Source organism: Bactrocera latifrons, unplaced genomic scaffold, assembly GCF_001853355.1.
Source record: "Bactrocera latifrons isolate USDA-ARS-PBARC rearing strain unplaced genomic scaffold, ASM185335v1 scaffold_38, whole genome shotgun sequence".
Taxonomy (NCBI): Eukaryota; Metazoa; Arthropoda; class Insecta; order Diptera; family Tephritidae; genus Bactrocera; species Bactrocera latifrons.
Window position 1 is genome coordinate 200,924 of NW_017537023.1, and position 23,157 is coordinate 224,080.

Consider the following 23,157-nt stretch of genomic DNA (forward strand, 5'->3'; position numbering starts at 1 on the left):
ATTGCACAAATTATAATAGTTTTCTTCACATAACGGTTGTTTGCAGCACCATAAACACGCTCTTAAGGAAGCTGCCTGCAAGTGATAACTTGTGTGGGTTGCTAGTTGAAGACAACTTGAAGAGGTTTAGCGCATATGTAGCTTGCCACTCTGAAGAGGTCGAGATTCTTATTGCAAATAAGCAGAATTGGACTATTGCCACGCCCACATAATGCCAACTTGTTGTTGTTCTTGTTGTAGTGACAGAAAACATCCCTGAAGTACATAAGCACAATGCTGTTGAGTTAGCAGTCCGATTAACCATATAAAAATTGGAGTCCATTCTGGTTACATAATCGGTTGATGACTGCTTTTTATTCGCTCCCACGACAACAGGGTCTAGGGTCCGAACAGACCCGGATTTTTATCCGACCAAGCACTATCAACACTGCAGAATTCTTTACATCCTTAAGAGAAGCTAAATGGATGACTAACAGACAACGTATAAGTCAGCGGTGGCAGCCAATGAGATTACGAAAATACGTAGAAGATCGTAGCACTCAGAAACCGCAGTAACGTGCTGGCATAGATGACACAAAAGCGGTGGAAAATTGCGTAGCTAAGGCTATAAGAAGCCCTCTTTTCGTAGAGTTTTTCCGAACCATGGGTACAATGTCATCATTTAATGGAGCAGGATGGTTTAGCGTAGTCAAAATCCTATTTGACATGAGTACCATGAGTGAAAGGAGCTGTCAACATGCTTGCGAACTTATGGAAAGTTGAGAAACTGCAAGTGGTGGACCGCAGCAATCTTCCGTCGGTGGCGGCAGACCAAGACAAGCTTACCTAGCGGGAAAACCCAGCAACAGGCGCTGCCGCTAATACAGCGACAGAATCAGGACAAGCCGAATACCGACTGAAAAGTGTTAAACGTGGCAAAATCAGTAAATGAAGATGGAGGCCAAAGCCACATCCTCCTTCAGATCAATAAGTTCGGGAAAATGACGTGGGCCACTGGAAGCGATATTCTACGTTTCAAAAAGCGTAAAACCACTGATAGCAACAGAAACGCGTTAAATAAAGATGATGTAAGAGATTACGTGATGTTAAGTTTGTCCTATAGGAGGTGGAGAAAGAACATCTTCAGCATTCTGTTGATCCAAAACCAAGAGATGAGGGTATTCAGGTAAACACCACAAAAGTAGGAAAGACTCTGCCAGCTCCTTCTCAACTTTGAGAAGGGTATTTATGACATGGCTTTGGTTCAGGAACCGTGGATTGCACCGGCTAATGTGGTCACTGGGTGAAAGATAAAAGCAATATTGGTAAACAAAAACTTATATTCCAATGTTGACCTTCAATCTTTCCACACATGAACTGACGGTTGTGGCAGCTAAGGGTGTCAAGCACAAGTCTTTACTCTTTGCATTATGCTAAATACCAGCAGCTTTGCGTGGCAAAAATGGCGGAGCTTCAAAGGCTTGCGGCTACAACCAGGAAAAGAAAGCAGGCATTGATGGTGAGCTAAGAATCTTTGGCCCAGGAAAATCAACCTTCAAGAATGGGTATGCTAATTTTAGAAGTTGTTACCGACGACAACATTAAAAAAGTTCACAAAATAAGTTTTACTGCCATTAAGTGAAGTTATTCGAGATGGCAGGCACTCCAAAGATATCAACTGAACATGTACTATAGATCATTCACAAATATTTGGGTATAAGAAAGCTATGTCCAAAGTGGGTGCCACGCGAGCTCACTTTTGACCAAAAGCAACGACGAGTTGATGATTCAAAGCAGTGTTTCTAGATGTTTAGACGTACATATTAGACCCAAATTTTTACGTCAATATATGTTAGTGGATCGAACATGGCTACAACAATTCACTCGGAAATCTAATGGACAGTGCTCCGAGTTAACTGCTTATGAAACACAACAGTCGGTTTTTAAGATTATAGCTTCTGTATTTTGGGATGCGCATCGAATAATTTTTATTGAGTAGCTTTCGAAAAGGAAGAACCATCAACAGCAACATTTACTTAGCGCTATTAAACCGTTTGAGGGACAAAATCGCCAAAAAAAGAGAAAAAGAGAGAAAAAGGAAGTGCTGTTTGACCAAGGCAATGTCGCTAGTCAGTGAAAACGATGGCAAAAATCCAGGAATTGGACTTGGAATTGCTTGCGCAGCTATCATATATTCTAGATCTGGCTCCCAGATACTATTTGCTGTTCTCAGATCCCAAAAGAATTTTTTTTGAAAAGAAATTTTCATCGAGTGAAGAGGTGATCGCCGAAACTAAGGTCTCTTTTGAAGCAAAGTACAAATTGCAGGGTTGTTGTTGTTATTGTGGCGGCAGAATTCTGCCAAGTTGACAGTGCTTTACTCGATAAAAATCCGGGTGCGTTCCGGTTATGTAGACCCGATTGCCGTGGGCGGAGTTGGAGAATCGCTACATTCAGTGTATTACCTTTGAAGGAAACTATGTTGAAGGAAAAAAATGTATTTTGTCAGAAAATGTGTTTTACTATGATAGGACGGGTATTTTTCAATTATGCTGTTATGCACATCTATTTATATAAATTAAAAATTCCGTACAATTCATTTCGATTATATTAAAAAAGGCAACTTTGATAATAAATGGTCATATAATGCTCCTCTTTCGGCGGTCTTTTCATGATTATTTGCATGCACCGCCATATGTTAATTTAATATTATTGTGTTACATTATTTTAATGGCTAAGCGGCAGTTACATAACATAATGGTAAATTTCGCTTTGCACGCAGATGTAATTTACACAGTGCCACATGCGAGCGGGCTTAAGCACTAGCGAGTGTGAGCACACACACACCAACACACACACATACATGCATATGTAAGGCATGAGCGGCACAAAGTAATGGATTATACCTTAATTCGAATAACTTTGATGCAAACATACAGACATACTATATATACAAATAATATTGTATATGTGTGGTTTGGGTATCTATGTATGTGTGTGTTAAGTATCTGCCTGCGTAAAGACACAAAAGACACTTATTTGTATACGCAAACGCCTACAAACACATATTGACAGAGTTGGGTTTTGTATAGGACACACCTATGGCTTTAAGTGTTACCTGTTTGTGTGTATAGGCTGCCTGTGTCTACCTGTGCGTGTATAGTGCATTTGTATTCGTAATTGCGTGCATTGCCAAGTGGACGAATATATTCTCAACAAATAATGGAGCATGTAGGCATTTAAGCGTATTATAGAATTGTGAATACATATCTTGTACATATGTATGTGTGTTTGTGTGCGCTTTTCATATTAAAAAGTAGCAAATATATACACACGAGTATGTCTCTCTGGGGAGCCTTCAACGCTGCCATTATGTCGAAATGTTTTGCGCGCCATTTAAGCACAAACGTCAAGGCATGTCGTTGCCGGTGCGTGGGGGGTGGGGGGGGAGGAGGAGTGGCGAAGCATGGTTGCTCAGTGACTGTGGCACCGTTTTAATGAAGCATCAGCAGGAAGTCAAAACAGCATAAAGAACAAATAAATAAATAGCATAGCACTTTATGGCATTTTATTTATATATTTCTTCATGCGGTACCTCCCACCTTTTGCGAACAAAGCCGTTATGTGGCACTGTCAATTCGACAATAGAACATGGTATTAAAGCACATAAATAAATAACCATGGAAATAAAATTGCGTTCGAAATGCTATTAAGTCTCAAGTAAGCGTGTGTGTGTAGTGTGCGACCAGAAATAGGTGATTTTTGTAGAAAAGAATATTAATGAAGTGTAGAAATAAATCATAACAAAGAAAAACGAAGCTATAATACCCTTCACAGCTGCGCTTTTAATACCATAAAAGCGTGTAAAGTGTTATTTTTTTATTTGTTTTTTATTTTATTTTATTTATTTTATTTTATTTTATTTTTTTTTTTTGATTTTGAGCGATCAGTTTGCATGGCAGCTATGAGATATAGTGGTCTGATCGCAACTATTTTTTCAGAGAAAATTACAATATTTTTGGCAATAATCTCTGTTAAATTTCGTTAAGATATCTTGACAAATAAAAGAGTTCTCCATACAAGCACGTGAGTTTGTTGGATTAGTTTGCATGGCAGCTATGAGATATAGTGGTCTGATCTGAACAATATATGCGCTGTTTGTAGCGCTGCTTTTGTCAATAATCTGACCCTGATTGAATTGAATGAATATTCCTTGACAAATAAAAGAGTTTCCCCCACAAGGACTTGAGTTTGATCGGTCAGTTGTATGGCAGCTATATGCTGTAGTTATCCGATCTAAGCACTTTCTTCACAGGTTACGTCATTGCTTTATTAAATACTGCCAAATCAAACCTCGTGAAGATATCTCGTCAAAAAAAGAGTTTATTCATACACAGACTTAATTTTTATCAATCACTTTGTATGGCAGCTATATTTTCTAGTTATCCGATCTGAACAATTACTTCACTGATTGTAACGCTATATTCAAAAACACTCCACGTAAAATTTTGTCAAGATATCTCTTCAAAAGAAAACGTTTTCCATATAAGGAGTTGATTTTGACCAATCAGTTTGTAAGGCAGCTAATTCAGCTTTTGCACCACTACCTACGGTCTATTATGCCCTCTCCTATAAGACATATGGTCACAAAGGTCCAGCTCTCTAAATGATGGTACGTGATTTGAAACCTGTCTACATAAATGAATCCTACTGCCTTCAGGCTGCTTCCACAAATTGCTGGGCAATCCAAAATCAGCAATATGATAATACATTTTGTACAACTTTTTCCTAAAGAATGTTATCATTTCAAGCATTGGTTGGATGGTGGACTTATTGGTCATTTATTAGTGGAAAAAAGTTCAAATAATTTAAAGAAAATATCGAGAAGAATAAGTTGTATAGGTAAGCAAATTGTTGCACTTTTGTGCTTCAATAATCTTCTAGTATACGGCCAAGTCGACTGTTTCTTATGAAGTCAAGCCTCTTGGTTCAATTGGCAACTACAATTTTCAACAAAGACACCTTTGACTTGCTAATGGCGGTCCAAATGTTCATGTCCAACTTGTTAGTCGTAGTTTAACGCACAAGGAAGTTTTGTGTATCTTAAAAATACCCCATACAAGTATTTCAAAATTTTTTACATATTTGTTGACTCCTCTGCTTCCAATGATATTCAGCAAATGCACATACGCATGCTCCTTTCTTTCTTTTGTTTTAAATTCAGAAACTTCATGGAAAATGTTCATATGTACTATATATATAATATGCATTTATATAATATATATATATTAATACAAATGCAAATAAATACCAAATAAATACCAATGCAGTGAGCAAATCGGCTTATATTTGCTGACTCCTTTCATTGCAGCTAAAGTTGCTTTAACCATACGTTCTCAGCTCAAAATATTTAAATGAGTGCATATCATGTATGTATAGAAGATAATAATGGGTGATGCAAGTAGAGGTACTTTTTAAAACCTTTTTTTTTTTGTTTTTTTTTTTTTTTTGACAGATCAAGCGAAAGTCATGTCACGCTGTCATGCTATTTCTGTTCAGTACAGTTTTGCCATTTCATTATGGACAGACTAATGCTTGAAGAACGTTTACAAATGCTCCAACTTTATAAGGTGTGTTCCAAAGTAAACAGGACAGGAGGAATGAAGCGCCCTCTGGTGACGCCATCTATATGTCGACTAGTGTTATAGAATCTGCTGTCTTTACCGATTCGCCTGAGAGAGTTTCATTACATTTCATCGATGGGAGGTGAAGTTGTTCCGTTTCAAGTGTCAGCATTTTTGTGTCGGTGCGAAAATGAGCTTCGCACAAAGAGCCAACATTAAATTTTGTTTTAAAATTGGTATAACTTTTACTGAAACGTTTCAATTGATGAAACAAGTCTATATCGTTGATTGCCTATCCCGCAGCAGAGTGCAAGAGGGTTTTCAAAGTGGTTTCAGAGTGGTCGTGAGGACATAAATTCCGTCATCATCGGATTTTCCATCGAAACTGTGCGTGAATTCCATAAAAAATCAGACGAAATGATCATTGAAATTCATGCAAATGGAATTGAACATCTCCAAAACATCGATTTATCGCATTTTGACCGACCATTGCGGTGTACGGAAGGTGGGCGCTCAGCTTGTTTCGCACAAATTGACTGACGACTAAAAAATGCTCAGAATCCAACAGTCGGAGGACGCTTGTGACCGATTATTCGATCAAAAATCACATTTTAACCATTAACCACTCTTCGTATTCACCTGATATGGCACCGTGCGACTTCTTCCTTTTCGGAAAAATTAAAGATGCATTTGCCCATGAAAGGAAAGTGTTATGCAGACGTAGAGGCCATGCAAAAGACTTGCACCCGCATACTGGCGGCCATATCGCCCAACGAGCTGAAACACTCGTTAGACACATTCTTTTGAACCGTGCAAACAGCTGTTTTGAAGCAGAATAAGACTATTTGAAATAAAATAAATTGATTTTGCGAAAACACCATTTTTTTATTTATTTATTTATTTATTTTTTTTTTTTTTGTAGGTCCTGTTTACTTTGGAACATAAAGGGTTATATTAAATTGTATACTCTTTCTGGCGAAATTTTAAATAATCTTAATGTTATTGAAATACTCAAAAGTCTATTCTAATATGTTTGGGCACCTCAGCATTGCTTGGGAACTTTATGAAAAGATTTCTACTGTTACAAAGCTTTGAGAGTACTTTGAATTTGTATGTCACCCTGAACGGGTGAAGAACTTTTTGAGAAGTTATCTATTTTCGAAATATTTAAAGTTCTTGCCATACTCCGCACGGCTGAAAAATTTTTGAAGTGCCTTATTTTATTGAGGATAAGTCATGTGTACAAATTCACTCAAATGAGTAAAGTTTTCTGAGCGCTATTCACTTGCGAGTGGTTAGAAATTATTATTTTACATATATATAGCTCAAACAGCGCACGTCTTCTAGCCTAAAACCAAGTATCCTCTGGGTAGCAAAAAAAAAACCTCCGTTTGAAAATGAGCTAACGTGAGAGGGTAAAACATCCCTTCCCAAGCTTGTGCGAAGGGTAAGACCCGTCACTTAAAAAACTCGTTGAGAGACCCCTTTTGATGACGACCACGGCAAACAAATTAAGTATATGATTTAAGCACAAGCATCTGAAATGTTCGATTACTTTATTGGAAAGTTGTCGTTGCCCAGCTGCCCGATGTCATTGTAAGAGTAAAGGCTGACACCACCGTTCAAGAAGTGCGATTTTATTGAAAGCCTCACCGGAAATATGACGGCTGTTATGAAGAGCTATAGTTGTCTCTCAGGGTTCTATAAGTATGTATATCACCGCAAACTGCTAAGGAATTTCATGAGGAAAACTACGGTCTAGAAATTTCCATGGTTCTGTTTATTGGGTAGTCGCAAAAGTATTTTCGTATTTCAAATCAAACTTAGGCTTATTTTTTTTTTTTTTTTATATATTGATAATAATAAATAAATAAGCAAATATGTTCCACTTTGGTCGAGCAGTTTTTGCAATTTTTCGTCAGAGAGAATATTATACCAGCAGTGTAAAACTTTCATTCGTAGAAATTGCAATTATCAAATTTCCAATATGGAACCGACCGAACCATTGTTCTGCTACACGAACTGATACAACATCGTCTCCGTAAACTGTGAGGTTTCATTGGTGGCTTGAGTGGCATTCTTCTCTCTTTTATACAAAAATTTCAAAATATAGCGAATTTCTTCGTTATTTTCACTCATTTTTGAACAGCTGTAACCGTCTTTCAACTTCACCGAATTTATTTAAATAAGTCTAAAAAAAAGTGAGATACCTTTCCAACACTGTACGGTATGGCGCAAGGTGATTGGTAGTACTTTAGATACACGACTGCAACGAAATCAATTGACCAAATACGAAAAGACTCTTTCGATTCCACATCGGTGAGGGTGACAAATATTGTTATTGAGGTTTTATTTCTTAAAGAATTCGGATGTATAAATTTGTAAAATAATTCCAACAATTCGAATAAAAATATTTTGAGGGATCTACACCACTCATGGCTTATGAAAATGTCTCACGACTTTTGTAAGAAAGTTATTAATCACTTGGGAGGTTCTAAAAATTGTGGATTCCGTCGACAGCTTAATAAATTGTTGGTAAAGTTTCTGTTCCACACTTTTCGATACGGATTCTGGAATAAGTGGAATTTTCAACCCGAGCGGCTTTTAGGTTTCATGAAAAGCTTTACATGAAATGATGAAAATTGAGATTACTAAAAGCTGAGAAATTTGATAAGAAGCTTTTATAGGTCAAAAATGTATATGTAACCGATAAGCACAGCAAACGGCACCATACTTTTTCTCACTCTTTCGACATTTCTCTCCAGTAAGGTTTACTATATTATCATGGAAAGATATACAGTCGCATTATTAAATCTTACTACTGAAATTCTGAGTCAGTGGCCTTATCTATGAGAGCTTGAGAGTTAGGTAGCTGTGAGGCTGCCATTGCGAGCACCACTTGCCGTTAAAAAAGCACTCCTCTACCCAATTACAAGTATTTACAAACATATTCGTCTGCTCACCAGTAGCAACATTTGTATATGGCCAACGTGAGCAGACCTGCCAATTTAAAACGGTAAAGCGCTTACTGCACTTGCCAGCACCAAAACAAAAAAAAAATATTAAAATCCGATACTAAATAATAAATCAACGAAAAACAACTCGAAAACAAAGCAAAGCTGCTTCAGCTAAGTATTTACCTGGCAGCAAAGACAGCAAGTAACACAAAACGCAATTTAATAACAACACCAGACAATAACAAAAGCAACACAATGCGCCTTGAATGAGAGAGTTGGAGAGTAAACGAAAAAGTGGAATTTATAATAAAAAGAGAAAATAATTGCCATTACCTTGGAAATTAATTAATTGCCAAAGTGAAATTTCCAGCAAAATTGCGCAGAGAACTTGGCATCCGCATTATTAGCTTGCGACTGAGACTGAGTTACGGTACAAAGTACCCAATTGAGTGAATGTCAAAGTGAATAGCACTCAGGCAAGCATTTCTATAAATTTTCCAAATGCTTCCAGTGTGGGGTGTATATGTGTACGCGTTGTAGTTTACCGTTATTTGTAGATGGAGCACGTGTATGTGCTTGCCAGCCAAATGACTTTCTGATTATACGGGTATTTAGTCATTTTTTCCTTTATTCAAAACATTCGAAGCATACAATTTTACTCTGAGCGCTGCTGTGCGGTAGTAATGTTATCCTTATCTGTGTATGTGCGTGTGTGTGTGTGTGCAATTTGATTTTGTTATTTATTGCCAAGGAGATAAGCCTTTTTTGTGCAAACCAAGTTCATGAACCTTAATTATGGTGCGCATAGCGAAGCAATCAGACCGACGGGCACACGACTGCGCTGCTGCTTTTACTATTTTTGTGTGCGTGTGTGTGTGTGTGTGTGTGTGTCGAGTTTCGTGTTGTGTGCTGGCAATCTGACAGACGGACAGACAAACGAGCAGACAGCTCGATTGCTAATGCTAACGAATTGGCACAAACAAGCTAGACTAGTCTGTCTGCTAGCTAGCTCCGAGCAAAGTAGACACGACAGCTTGGGTCCTGCGGCGGTTGTAATGACAAAGCGTGGAAGAAATTTTTATTATTAGAATATAGATTGATAGTTGAATGAGTGCTGACAGCCATGCTAATGAGCTAAATGTGTTCGCGTAATTTAATATTCAAATGTGCATGCTTACAGACATAAATATACATACTATAAATGGGCTTTTGACTCAGAAAATGTATATGTTTATCTGTTAACCAAATACCGGTGGTTTCTTTGAAAAATTATTATCCTTTTGTAGCTCTGCTATAATTTTATCTTGACAATATCGTTGTTGGCATAATTACTACGCAATTAGACCACCGCACTGAGCCATTATTCAAGTATTTTCGAACAGCGGCAGTATAAGGAGCTCTGCGCTCCCTCCCATATTTCTTCTTTGAAAAGGCTTCTACAAAAACATTATTCCTGCGTAGTCGGCTTCACATTTATTGAATCTTCCATTAGCGCTAACCAAAAATAGCTCTCAACAAATATCAGCGATAAACCCAGCCTTGATAAAACATCTATGAACAATTTATCTTCTGGTTCCTGGTACATAGCACATACAAGAACCGATTGTGGTTGAAACATTCACTATTATCTGTGCTTCACTTCAGAGCTGTGATCCGGGGCTATCTTAATAACAGACAAGTAGGACAGAGGTAAGTTCGGGTGTCACCGAACATTTTATACTCTCGCATCAAACACCGTATTTGTGTAAAGTTCTATTCCGCTATCATCATTGGTTGCTAATGTATATATTATACAGAGAAGGCATCAGATGGAATTCAAAACAGCGTTATATTGGAAGAAGGCGTAGTTGTGAACCGATTTAACCCATATTTCGTACATGTCATCAGGGTGTTAAGAAACTACTATGTACCGAATTTCATTGAAATCGGTCGAGTAGTTCCTGAGATATGGTTTTTGATCCATAAGTGGGCGACGCCACGCCCATTTTCAATTTAAACAAAAAGCATGGATGCAGCTTCCTTCTGCCATTTCTTCCGTAAAACTTAGTGTTTCTGACGTTTTTTGTTAGTCGGTTAACGCACTTTAACTCAAGTTAAACTTTTTTACTCAAGTTACAGCTTGCACGGACGGACGGACAGACGGACATACGGACGGACGGACAGACAGACATCCGGATTTCCACTCTACTCGTCACCCTGATCACTTTGGTATATATAACCCTATATCTGACTCTTTTAGTTTTAGGACTTACAAACAACCGTTATGTGAACAAAACTATAATACTCTCTTTAGCAACTTTGTTGCGAGAGTATAAAAATTGCCGTACCTGACTAGTGAGGAACCACGACAAATAGAAGTAACATCAAGAGCAACACAAAGGTTAATTTTAGGCCCATACCTGTGGAACATTAGTTATAACAGAATACTAAAACTCATATCACGAATCATATTAAATCGGGTACACGAATGACATAGCAAGCAGTAATCACAGTTCGAGACACAGAGGAAGCCCGAAAAAAGCTGAATCCCGTCATGATTCGGCCGCAAACTTAACATCAGCACCAGTAGCACCATTTTCTGCTTTCAAAATCAAGGATATAAGAAATTGTAGCATGAAAAGTTATGGACATTGCAATATCCTGAACCAGCTCCAAGCAAATCTAAATTTATCAGGTTAATCCTTCCAATGTTGCATTTCAATAATGGACAGCGAAGTGTGGAATATACTGCGAGGATCTTGCTACCTCTCTTCATCCGTCTACGAAACTCAGCTAAGACCTGAAACGCGGAAGTACTATGCAAAGAGAAGGCTACTTCTACTAAAATACTATGGAAGGATACAGTAAACTACTACGTACACCGAAAAGCAAACGGCTTTGCCTTGTAGTCGTCACAGATTAATGCCAGCGAGATCAACAAATGTAGAAAGGCTTTTACTTCACTGGCTGGTCAACTTAATTTTCCATAACTTTTGTTCGCCGTCAAAAGAATGTTATGGGTAGCAAAGAAAGAGACGAGTGAGCCACAACAAAGGCGTCTCTAAACAAATCTGAGGCGGAGATGATACCGTGCCCGCTTAGAACAGATGGAATTATACAACCAATTACAAGATAGCGAAATAGATATAGCCAATACATGATAAGAAACGCTCTAAAGATATCCAGGAAAAGTATAACTAAAGTATCAGCTGCCATAATGGAAATTCGTGATAACATTGTTCGCCACAGTTGCAAAGTATTAAAGAGAGTAATGAAGCGGTTATACACTTTCTCTGTGAGTGCCCAGCTCGATCAAAATCCCTACATGAAATACTTAGAATCCAACAGAAACTCGGCCTTGTAAGTCTATATACAAAAGTCTTAACAAAGATAGGCACTTTTGTCGAGGGAACCAATTAGATAAAACGAAAAATGAAACAAAATAAAACATATGAAAGGAGCTATGAGAGATAGTAACTAAAATGTTTCCCAACTTAAATGGGCTTGAGTTGATAGAAATTAAATAGGCAATTTGTACAAAAATCTCAGAACAAATGGAGGGAGCTACAGAACTATCTACCTTAACGAAAACAAAAAGTTGTGAGAGGTAATATCTAAAAATTCATTCCAAACATAAGGGACTTGAGTTGTAATGTACGGCAATGTGACAACAATAAATGTTGTGTGGTTATTCTCTCTCTATTTTACTCCTAATATAAGACAAAGAAACGGCTGCACGTATCCTGATGATCGAAGCAAATCTGATGACAACAAATCAAACTAATAAAACTGGACACAACAGCAAAGAAAATTATTGATTAAGTGGTTAATAATTCATCCAAATGGCCAAGAGCACAAAACTTTCCTTTATTAGCCACAATGCGGCAAAGGATACTAATCAAGTCTTGTCCCACATGGCTAGCCAATTATTATTATTTTTTTTTTTTGTTTTGTTTTTATAAACAAACAAGCGCTAGTTACGTACTTAGTACGCTCGTAGTAAATATTTGTCAACTACATGCTTAATAAACCTTCCGGCTTTATGGCTTTCAATAAAACACTGTCAAGTTCAATCCACAGCTGGCAATAAAAAAAGCGATGCAGCTCCTAATAAAATGCGAAGCCAAAAAATGAATTTCATCAGCAGAAAAAACGGAAATTTAGCCGCAACCAAATAAGACTACTGCCAACAACAAAAACAATAAAATTGCAAGCAAAAACAATAGCAATAAAAGCAACAACAATAACAAAAAATAAAAACAACGGTAATAAAAAAGAACAACAGCAAAAAACCAACAACAACAACTATAAAAAACGAGCAGCACACACAAATAATGCACAACCGCAACACCCAAATCCATAACCGCACCGAATCAATGAAGCTTGTCGGGCTTGGCGCAAACCAACCAGCCAAAACACAAGCAACAGGACACGCTACCAACACACATATATGTACACGTATTGGCACGAATGTGTATGAATGCAAAAATTCGGATAGGAAAACACACACACATACACATTTTTGGCAGAGGGGGCGATGAGTTAGGTGGCAGCAGATCTGCCTGTGGCAGCTGCTATTGTTGTTGCCGCCAGAGCTTGGTGCTAGTATTGTAGGTACTGGAGTTGCTGCTGCCAATAACAGGCAGCAACACTTGCAATAACCACATTTACAAAGCCATGAACGCGGCGCGGAGTCGACAGCAAGAAAACTACATTGTGAAAAGCGCTCGCCGGGCGGGCACAGGGTCGCGAGACGAGCGGCATGCTATAAATGACGGCAAAGAGCAAACCAAAACTGACCGCAATACAGCGGCTGTGATCTACATATGCCGGCATGATTGTGTGTGTGTGAGTATGTGGCATGTATACGGGCGAGTTAGTTAGCGTCAAGTATGTTTGTAAGTACAGTTGTGCAAATAGTTCCGAAATACGGAGTATGAAGTGTGACTGCCCGTTGCGTTGTGTGGTCTCGCTCGTATTATTGTGCAGCTTAAAATTGAAAGCAACACTCGCAAAAAACTGCCAACAACACACCGACACACCAACACATGCAAGCATTCACACACACCCAAACGCACATACAGTTATTCAAAGGGCAGTCAATAGCGGTAAGGACACTTCAAATAACAAGCCCAGACACTGATGTTCGAAATGGCATTGCCAACACAGCTTGCCACATGCCACTGCCCACTTCGCACACAGAGCACTACGCCTCAGCATGCCACGGAACGCCAGCCAGCGAAGGCAAAGTGCCTGCAGTGTGTAGAGTGTATTTTATTAATGTTTTGGCTTTCACTTTTATTTTGTGATAAATTTTATCGAGTCACAACCACAAGGCGTGTTGGTCGGTTACTTCGTTGTTGCCCCAATAGTTAGCGGCGTGCGGACAGACGGCGGGTTACTCGAACAGCTGGGCGCACGGTCCCATGCACATACTCAAACACACATGCTAGAGATATGGACTGGTTAGTGGTGCTCTATCAATTTGTTGTTGTTATTGTTTTTGTTGTTTTGGAATTTACTAGTCACATTATGTTTGCGGTTGTAGTGGTTGGGGGGGCTTTGAAAGTGTCGCTGGCCTAATGGGTTGGTGTTCGGCGTAGACGGTTCGATTATTATTGTGGCGCACCGTGAGTTAGTCACGAGCGAAGTTGGCATAAAATAGTGCAGGAAGGGAAAATGGAAGCGCTACTAAATCCCTCCAGTGCAATTAAGCGAGTGCGAAAAGAACGCGCAACTGGCTTAAAATTGCTATGCAGCACTTTGGCAGCAGTGAGATACACACAAGGCATGTTGGAAGAAAAGTGGTGAGTGATTTTAAGCTTCTTAGAAAACTTAAGCGAGTGCGAAAAGAATGCTCAACTCGTTTAAAAAATTTAAAACGGTACTTAAGAACAGTAAGTTATTTAGAAACTAAGCTAGGCCCAAAATAAATGGAAAAAAAATGAAAGCCCTTAAAAAAATGAAAACAAGTGCGAAAAGAACGCTCAACTGGGTTAAATTTCTGGGGTAGTATTTAGAAACAGTAAGTTATTTACACACAATTCGGCATAACGAATTTTTTAAAAAATGAGCAATAAAAGTGTTATAAGAGTCGAAAAAAATGTAAGCGAGTGCGAAAAGAACACACAAGTAAATTAAAACTTTCCCAGAGGGATTTGGTAGATAAATTAACCAAAAGCTAAGTTTGAACAAGTCTAAATTATACGAAAAAAAGGTGAAGCCCCCAAAAAATAAAAGCAATTGCGAAAAGAACACTCAAGTAGGATAAAATTCCCCGAAAGATATTGAGCAAAATTAAGTATTTCACAAGCTAAGTTGGGAAACATCAGTTAACAATAAGAAAACAAATGTAGAATAAAGATTAAGGCTCTAAAAAATTTAAGCGAGTGCGAAAAGAACGATCAAGTGGGATAAAACTCTTCTGTAGGCATTTTTGCTCTCTAAATAATCACAAACTAAGTTGAGCAAGTCTAAATCATTAGAAAAAAGATTAAACCCTTTAAAAAAGTTAAGCGAGTACGAAAAGAACACTCAAGTGGGTTAAAATTCCCCGAAAATTATTTGTCAACATTAAGTTTTTCACAAGCCAACTTGAGCAAAATCAGGAACTCGTCAGAAAACAAATCTAGGTCTTAAAAATATTAAGCGAGTGCGAAAAGAACACAAAACTCGTTTAAAACATTCATGAATGTATTAAACAAAAAATGTGGTTATTTATTGAGTTCAAAGGGAAATTCAGCCAACTAATTTACGATTAATAAGAAAAGGGGGGTAAAAGATTGAATTGTGTGTCTCTAAACAATCGTTTATCTGAAAACACTTACGCGAAGTTAGCTGCATAGCAGTCTGCAGACCCAGCATAAAGACTCTGGGATACATGCTTCCAAATAGGGATCAAATCGCCTGATTAGCACCTAGCAGTACATCGGAATTAATCAACATGCTGGGGTTAGGTGAGCCTTTGCGATTTCGGAACGGACATAATAGACATAAGGTCGCTGTGCAATCTTCATCCATTTGTCTTATCTAACTGAAATTATCCGGATATGCAGAAATGTTCCAGATATGTATTTTGAAGGAACCTAGTTTCGTTAAATGCCAGTTTTGCTTTGACCCATTTCATTTTGGACCGTTCATTTTCAAACCCATCTCTTTGAACTCTATAAAGAATAATCAAGTTTATGCTGCTGCTTTGCAGACTTTAATTTAACGAGTGCTCTTTTTCAAGTGACTTAAAATGAGAAGAGTATTAAGAGTACTAACCGAACCATTATATTTTGTATAGTTAAGCTTTATCAATTTGTAGACGATTTGCAAACCCCTTTTCCTTAAGTATACTACACCTCAGTTATATCTCTTTTCTTCCATATCAGAGGTCTGTTCTCTTGTCTTCAAAACTTTTAAGGGAAACCGCAAAAAGGTTATATCATTTAATTCATCCCGACTCAATGTATGCGCTCCTTAAAGTGATATAACCGGTCCCTCACTTGTCTCGACTTGTGTCGATTTATTATACCAGTTTATGCGTTTTATAGTAACTGTTTGTTCGTTTCACCACGCTTTGAATTTAGACCAATCGAAAATGACAAGCAAACGAAATTTTTCCCTTAATTCACCAACTTGCAAATTCTTTTGTCTGCCGTCAAATTATTCCCACTCATTTGCGAGTTTTTCTATAAATAACCGAATTAAATTTAATTAAGCAAAGCATTCCTTAATTATGCCCAAAGAATGTGTTGTAATATCGCCGTAAACCCCACAATTCCCCCAACTGTGCAATTTTTGCATGATTTTGCTGGCCGATTGCTCGCCCAACATACTGTTGTTTTTATAGCTTGTTTGTTTTTGTATTGGGCGCACATTTTTCAAGAGGCTGCTCTTTATTTATTTAGTTTTTTTGTTTTTAGTTTTGGGTTTTTGGTGCTTCATTTCAGTGTTTTTCTGTTATTCGTGCCCTTTTTCCGGTTTCGGCAGCCGGCAGTTGCGTTAACTTATTTGCTTGGCGATTAGTTACTGATTTTGGGTTAAAAATGGCCGAAGAACAGCGTTTTGGTGTGAACCAAAAGTGCTGAAAGTTAAATAAAATGCCAAAAGCAAACGTCAGCAACGAGTCATTCAAAGTGCCCCAAAACAATAGCTATTGCAGCGCACAAATACTGTTAGTACATATGTACATACATATACTACAAATATATGGTATGTACAGTTATGTACATTTGTCTGAATATTGTGTGTGAAAACCGACCGAATCGATTTGTTTAACTAAAAGCAGTAAATTTGTTTTTCTTTATGGCTTGTTGTTGTTATTTTTTTGGTTAAATGCTGCTGATTGAAAAACTGTGTGTGTGTACGTATTTGGTCCAAATTTAAAATCACCAAAGCGTGGCACTAATTTAAGATTAAAAGGGCGTTAAAAAATTCTTACAATTATCGCGTGCTATTTTAGGGTAGACTTGTATATATAAGGGGTATTTTATTAGGGTTATTTTATTTCGAATAAAATTAAAAAAAAAAAAAAAACGGTGAAGTCGTGAATATTTTAACTTTACACTTAAGTTTTATAGAATTTTGTTTTATGGTTCATTTTTTGATTTTAAATTCAGAAACCACAACTGTACGTAATAAAGGCTGGTCTTCATTAATCTAATTTTTTCCCACAATTTTTTACGCAGAACATGCGGCATATGCGGAAAGAAAAACTAGGTAGTCTTTTCAAAGGACATCTTTCAGTAAGTTTCGTCACTGACAATAATTTGATGAAGGCTATATTAGTTATATGGGAGCTAAGGGAGGTATTGACCGAGCTGCACACATTTTTGGTACCAGGACGTGCTGTCATCGCAACAATATTCTCACCAAATTTCAGTATTAGATCTCACATGTTGACCGACATGTTCGTTAAAAAATCAGTCATTTGCACTGGAGTCCGCATATTTGGTGTCTGGGTACAGGAAAGGTTATAGCGGCTTCGACTTCGACAGTTTTTGGGCATAAGATTAAATACCTTAAAGACATTTTTTGTGAAAAGTTGTCCATTTCCCTCATTTTCACAGTAAATGGTAGGGATATTTACATAGCTACCAAACAGTTACAAAGGTAGTCCGATTTAAATCCTACCTTCCTTTAGAGACATATTATATCTAGCAAGTTTTATCAAGATATCATAATTTTTTCTCAATTTATCGCTGCTGCCGACAGACCAACATACCGACGGACAGAGAGACACTCGGATTTCAACTCTTCTCGTCATCCTGATGATTTATATAGTAGGTTGTCAAAAAAGTCTTGCGGCTTTTTTATTGAATTTTCAATTGTTCATAAAAATTTTTTTGATGACTCATGCCCAGCTCTTGACCGATGCTACGGCTGCTACTATGCCAGTCTTTTTCGACCAATTCAGCGATTTTGTCGCAATTTTCGACGACAGGCCTTCCGGAGAGTGGCACATCTTCGACCATCTCTCGCACCAGAACGAAAGCGTTGAAACCATCGTTGTGCGGTGGAAATGGAAACTGTATCGGGTCCATAAACTGCACAAATTTGATTGGCGGCTTGAGATGCATTTTTGCCTTTATCGTAGTAGTACTGTAAAATATGCCGCATTTTATCTTTATTTTGTTCCATGTTTGCGACGCCATAACTCACGAACGACTTAAAAGAAACGACAATGAGCGCGGGAAATGAGCTTTCCAAAAAGGTATAGCATGACCCGATGCGAGGTATAACACTAGAGCTACGCGCTCTCAGCGAATATATCGCAAGACTTTTTTGACACCCTAATATATAAAACCTTTTACCTACTACTGTGGGCAAAAAATAGCAAGACTTAATTTAAATTCCGCGTGAAAACACATTCGCCGAAATATTGTTTTTCTAGGTTGGCATAACCGTCAGTGAAATCTGTGCCAAATCTCACATCAAAATAATCATTAGTGTTTAGTATATGCTTGTCTTTCTGAAGTACATAAAGTGCATTTAGCGAATTTTACGATGAGCGAAATTATGCAACAAAGCAGTTCCATTATATTTTGTGTGCGGAATCAAATTGCTGGCGTCGAAACTTCTTAACGTTGGAAAAGGCCTTCGGAGACAATTACTGTCAAGAACGCGTTGACCACGTCCAGGGACGGCCATCAACATCAACTGATGATCCAGATGTCAATAAAATAAAGGAATTGCTGCTTAAGAATCGACGATCAGAGATCTTACTGGCATCGCTGGAATATCGAAAGGATCAGTGAAAACCATTTTGTAAGATCATTTTGGTGTAAGAAAAATAGAAGCACGATTGGTTCCAATTTCACTCAATTTTTTCGAAAAATCCCGTCGCACTAACGTCTGTGAAATAATGCTTTTCAACGACTAGGATGTCTTGAAACGTATTATTACTCTCGACAAGTCTTGGACTTATGTTTACCACCCGGAAACAGGCTATCAATGCCCGATTATTATTCAAAGGTGAGCCGAAGATGAAAAAACCACGTCAAAGTAAATCAAAACTCAAGATTATGTTGTCCGTTTTCTTCGATTACAGAGTGTGATGCACCCGAATTCCTTTCGATCAGCCAAATAGTCAACAAGAAAAAGTGTTGTGTGGAGTGGAGGAATAAAGGATAAAAGTGGAAGGTTTTGATGCTCATAATGTCGGCGAAATCTATTTTTAGCAAAACAGAGATAATCTTTAAAAAATAAATTCCAAATAATGTTCATTCGAATGATAATAAAAAAGTTGGAAGCATCGAAACTGATCACTCTCTATATGAAATCATACCGATCTTTGAGCTATTTCGGACTGATTTTAGCCGGTATCGTTTCCATAGGTTAGATTCTTGTAAAAATCTGAATGTCTTTTCTAATAATGTCATAGAATACTAGCTAAGAATACTAACCAAACTATCCGAAAAATCTCCGGAATTTTTTCAGAATTTTTCAGTATAGCAATAATTTGTGTGACATAAGTAGCAATTCACTTTATTTTGAAAAAAATATGAAGTCTCCCACCTTTCTTGGAAGATTTTGTGAAGTGCTTGTTCGTAATTAAATTTAATCCTCAAATTAGTTTCGAAAATATAAAAACCTATCAAAAGAGTAACACCCACGGACGCGGATAAGTCAAGAACAAATACGATAATGCCGACGCGGCATGCGTGGATAGAGCGAACAAATACAATTTAGGCAAAGTTAGAGACAAATGCAAAATAACAAAGATAATAAAAATAGAAACTGTGCAATAAAAAGCGAAAATAACGGAAGCCATGATGATTGCGCGATGGAGAATTTGAGCCAATGATGGCAACACTGGGATGGCAAAACCGAAACAGCAAATAAGTCGGCAGCGGCAAGAAGAGTTCAATCATGGCGAGGAGGTTAAGTACAAATGCTTAGATTGCTGCAAATGAAACACGCATACATATACACATATACAACGGGATTAGTGTTCGATTGCGGGGGAGGTGTGGGGTTGAGTGGCAACGGATCGATATGAAGCCAGAGCGGCAGGGAAATCAGTGAACTGCGGGAGTTAGCTCTTATGAAAACAACAATAATGGATATAAAGTGTACGCTCAACTCCTTGGAGGCGAAACAATGGCACGAACAACAATAACAACACCAGCAGCAACAACCTGAACAGCAAATTCAATAGCTGCAGCAACACTTGTTGTAAGTAAGCCATGCTACAAAAGGGCAATAAGGCAAGATGCTCGCATTGTTGCGAACAATTCCAAGTGTACATGAATTGCAGACAAGCGTTTTAAATGTTTAACTTGCAAAGAGAGAGTGATAAAAATAGAGGGAGAGTGAGTGTGAGTGCGAAAAAAGGTACAAATTGGAAGCGCAAATTAACAAAAATTCATCCCATTGCAATTTAAACGGAATATTTTGCTGAAACAAAGCTGAAAAAAGCGCAACAAAACGCAAATCAAGCATTTGTAAATAATACAGAGGGAATACAAGCCAACGCTGGAGAGCCACAAGCCACACAAACGCAAACTCCATAAACCACACACACACACACACACAGCCACACAGAGAGACACAGTAAAAGCTGGAAATCGAACTAAACCCACACGAAAGCGTAAATAAAGTGCAAAAGCGGAAAAAAATCCCTGGGATAATGCCGGGATTTAGACACTGAATTGCCGTAACACCGGGCAACCGAAGCAACAATCTGCCGTAATAACTACAACAGCAACTACAACAAAAACCTAAAACGAAAAAAAAGAACAAACGACAAGTAAGTGAAATGGCAGCAGCCGATAATGGAAAAAGTAAGCAATACTCAAAGAATCAAAGGGATAATGAAGCAAAATAAATGCCGCAGGACTTATGCCTGTCTAAATATCAATAGAATAGGATGTGCATGCCAAATTGTATTTCTTACGATTTTCCATCTATCAACAGTATCTAGCTGTTGGCTTTTCTGTTACTGTATTGATATCGAAAAAATACTGGCAAAAGCGGAGAGGAGCACAATTTTCTTACTTGCTTCCTATATAATTCCATACCAACACTGGGATTACTGGCGCTGCAGTAGATTGGAAAAACCATTTGAGTATGTACTTGTGGTGAGGAACCTATAAATGGATGAAAATACTCTTGCTCTGAGAGTATTCGATGCAGTACATATAGAGGAGTCAAAGGAAGAGGAAGAACACCACACAGTTGAAAAGACCAGGATCTGACTACAATTAAAATCTCCAATTGACACCAAACAGCAAAAGGGATGAAGATGAAGATGAAGAATGATCCTTCATACACTGATAGAACGCCCAGATCTAATGACTGATGCCCAGAGCTTAGTAAAATTATGGAGAGAACACTTCTCCAGCCTGCTGCACACCAGGAAATAGTGAACCCGATTCTCCAATAGATGATGATGGAACAGGCGTTCTACTGCCTAAATATGACGAAGTTCGAATATCAATTACCCGTCTATTCGGTGAAGAACTGATAAGCAACATGCATCAGATTATTAAATATGGTCGGACGAAAGCAAACCCATCGATTGGAATTTAAGCGTGCTCTACCATACAAAAGGAGATCCCACAATCTGCGCCAACTACCGTGGGTTAAGTCTCCACAGCGTCGCTTAGAAGGTCTAATCGAGAGTACCGTGTGAAAGATTAAAATTCTCCGTCAACAAACTGATTGGACTTTATCGGTGTAACTTTAGACCTGAAAAATCTACAATCGAAAAGATTTTCACTATGCGACAGATCGCGGAAAAGACCCGAAGGATGATCAACATACACCACCTCTTCTTCGATTTCGCAGTTGCTTTTGAAGGTAAGAAAAGGAATTGTTCTATTCCGCCATATCTGTACTTGGTATCTCCGCAAAGCTAATACGGCTGGGTAAGCTAACGTTGAGTAACGACAAAAACTCCGCCAGGATTGGAAATGACCTTTCCTAGCCGTTCTATAGAAAGCGAGGTTTCAGGTAAGAGACTAGCTATCATGTGGTTTCTTCAATCTAATGCTGGACAAAATAATTCGTGTTGCAAAGCTGAAGAGAGGACGTACAATCTTCTATAAGGGTGCGCAACTGCTGGCGAACGCCAATAATATTGATATCATTAGCCTCAACAACCGCGCCGTTAGTTCCGCTTCCTCCAAACTGAATAAAGAAGCGAAACAAATGGGTTTGGTAGTGAACGAGGGTAAGACTAAACATCTCCTGTCATCAAACAAACAGTCGTTGCACTTGCGACTTGGCTCCCACGACACTGTCATAACTTCGAAGTCGTTGATATTTTCGTCTATCGTTCCCCAGCGACATCGATCTACTCTATAGGCTCTTGAAAAGCCCGATTCGATGTTTTCGAGACAAATTTTGTTCAGGAATGAGGTCCATTTCAGGTTCAATGGGCATGTAAACACGGAAATACTTTATAATACGGAATACGTTATACTTTTTCCTGTGGAGATATGTAAGGTGTAACGCCTGTGAGGACCATCCGGCTTCATTTCAGGCCTTTTAGCAAAACATCGCGCGTGTCATTCGCTAATTACCAATCGAAATGCTCGAACGGGTCATCGAAAATTGGACGTCACGGCCAACATTTGAAATAGATAGTCTTCAAGTATTCTCCAATAAATTAGGAGTTTCTCTAGTTTTGCTTTCAAAAAATAAGGAACCGCGAAAGGGATCACCGTTTATTAGGTGCCACTGTTGGAACCGCCTCAGAATGTAAAAAATGGGGTATGGAGGAGATTTTTTTAAATTTTCGTAGTACAGATAATGCATACATACATTAAAATATTTTTCACTATCCTTGAAATCAATAACTTTATGAACAAAAGACGTTGTCGAAAAAATACCTGAATTTCTTTCTTATTTTAGCGAGTGCTCTTTTGATGTACGCTTTCTAAACAACTTGGCTAAAATATTGTGTACAAAGAAGTCACACAAATACGCCAACACTCTTTTTTATAAAAAAAAAAGTCAGCAATTGAACTGTCTGTGCTCATCTTGAACTCATTTATTCCACTTATTCAAGCCACGACCCTTCACGCAAGCCGCGTCATCAACGCAATTATCTGCTTCATGATCATAATTATGTATGTATTATTAACTTAGATGCCATTCAGCAGCCGATATGACAGCTTCGCCGT

The 23,157-nt window shown here is 38.1% G+C and overlaps 1 protein-coding gene across 3 annotated transcripts in view; it reads right to left on the reverse strand.

The window, feature by feature from the left end:
• LOC108972125 (CUGBP Elav-like family member 2) overlaps positions 1 to 23,157 on the reverse strand; it is a 294,009-nt gene that overhangs the window by 157,640 nt on the left and 113,212 nt on the right. The window lies entirely within an intron of this gene.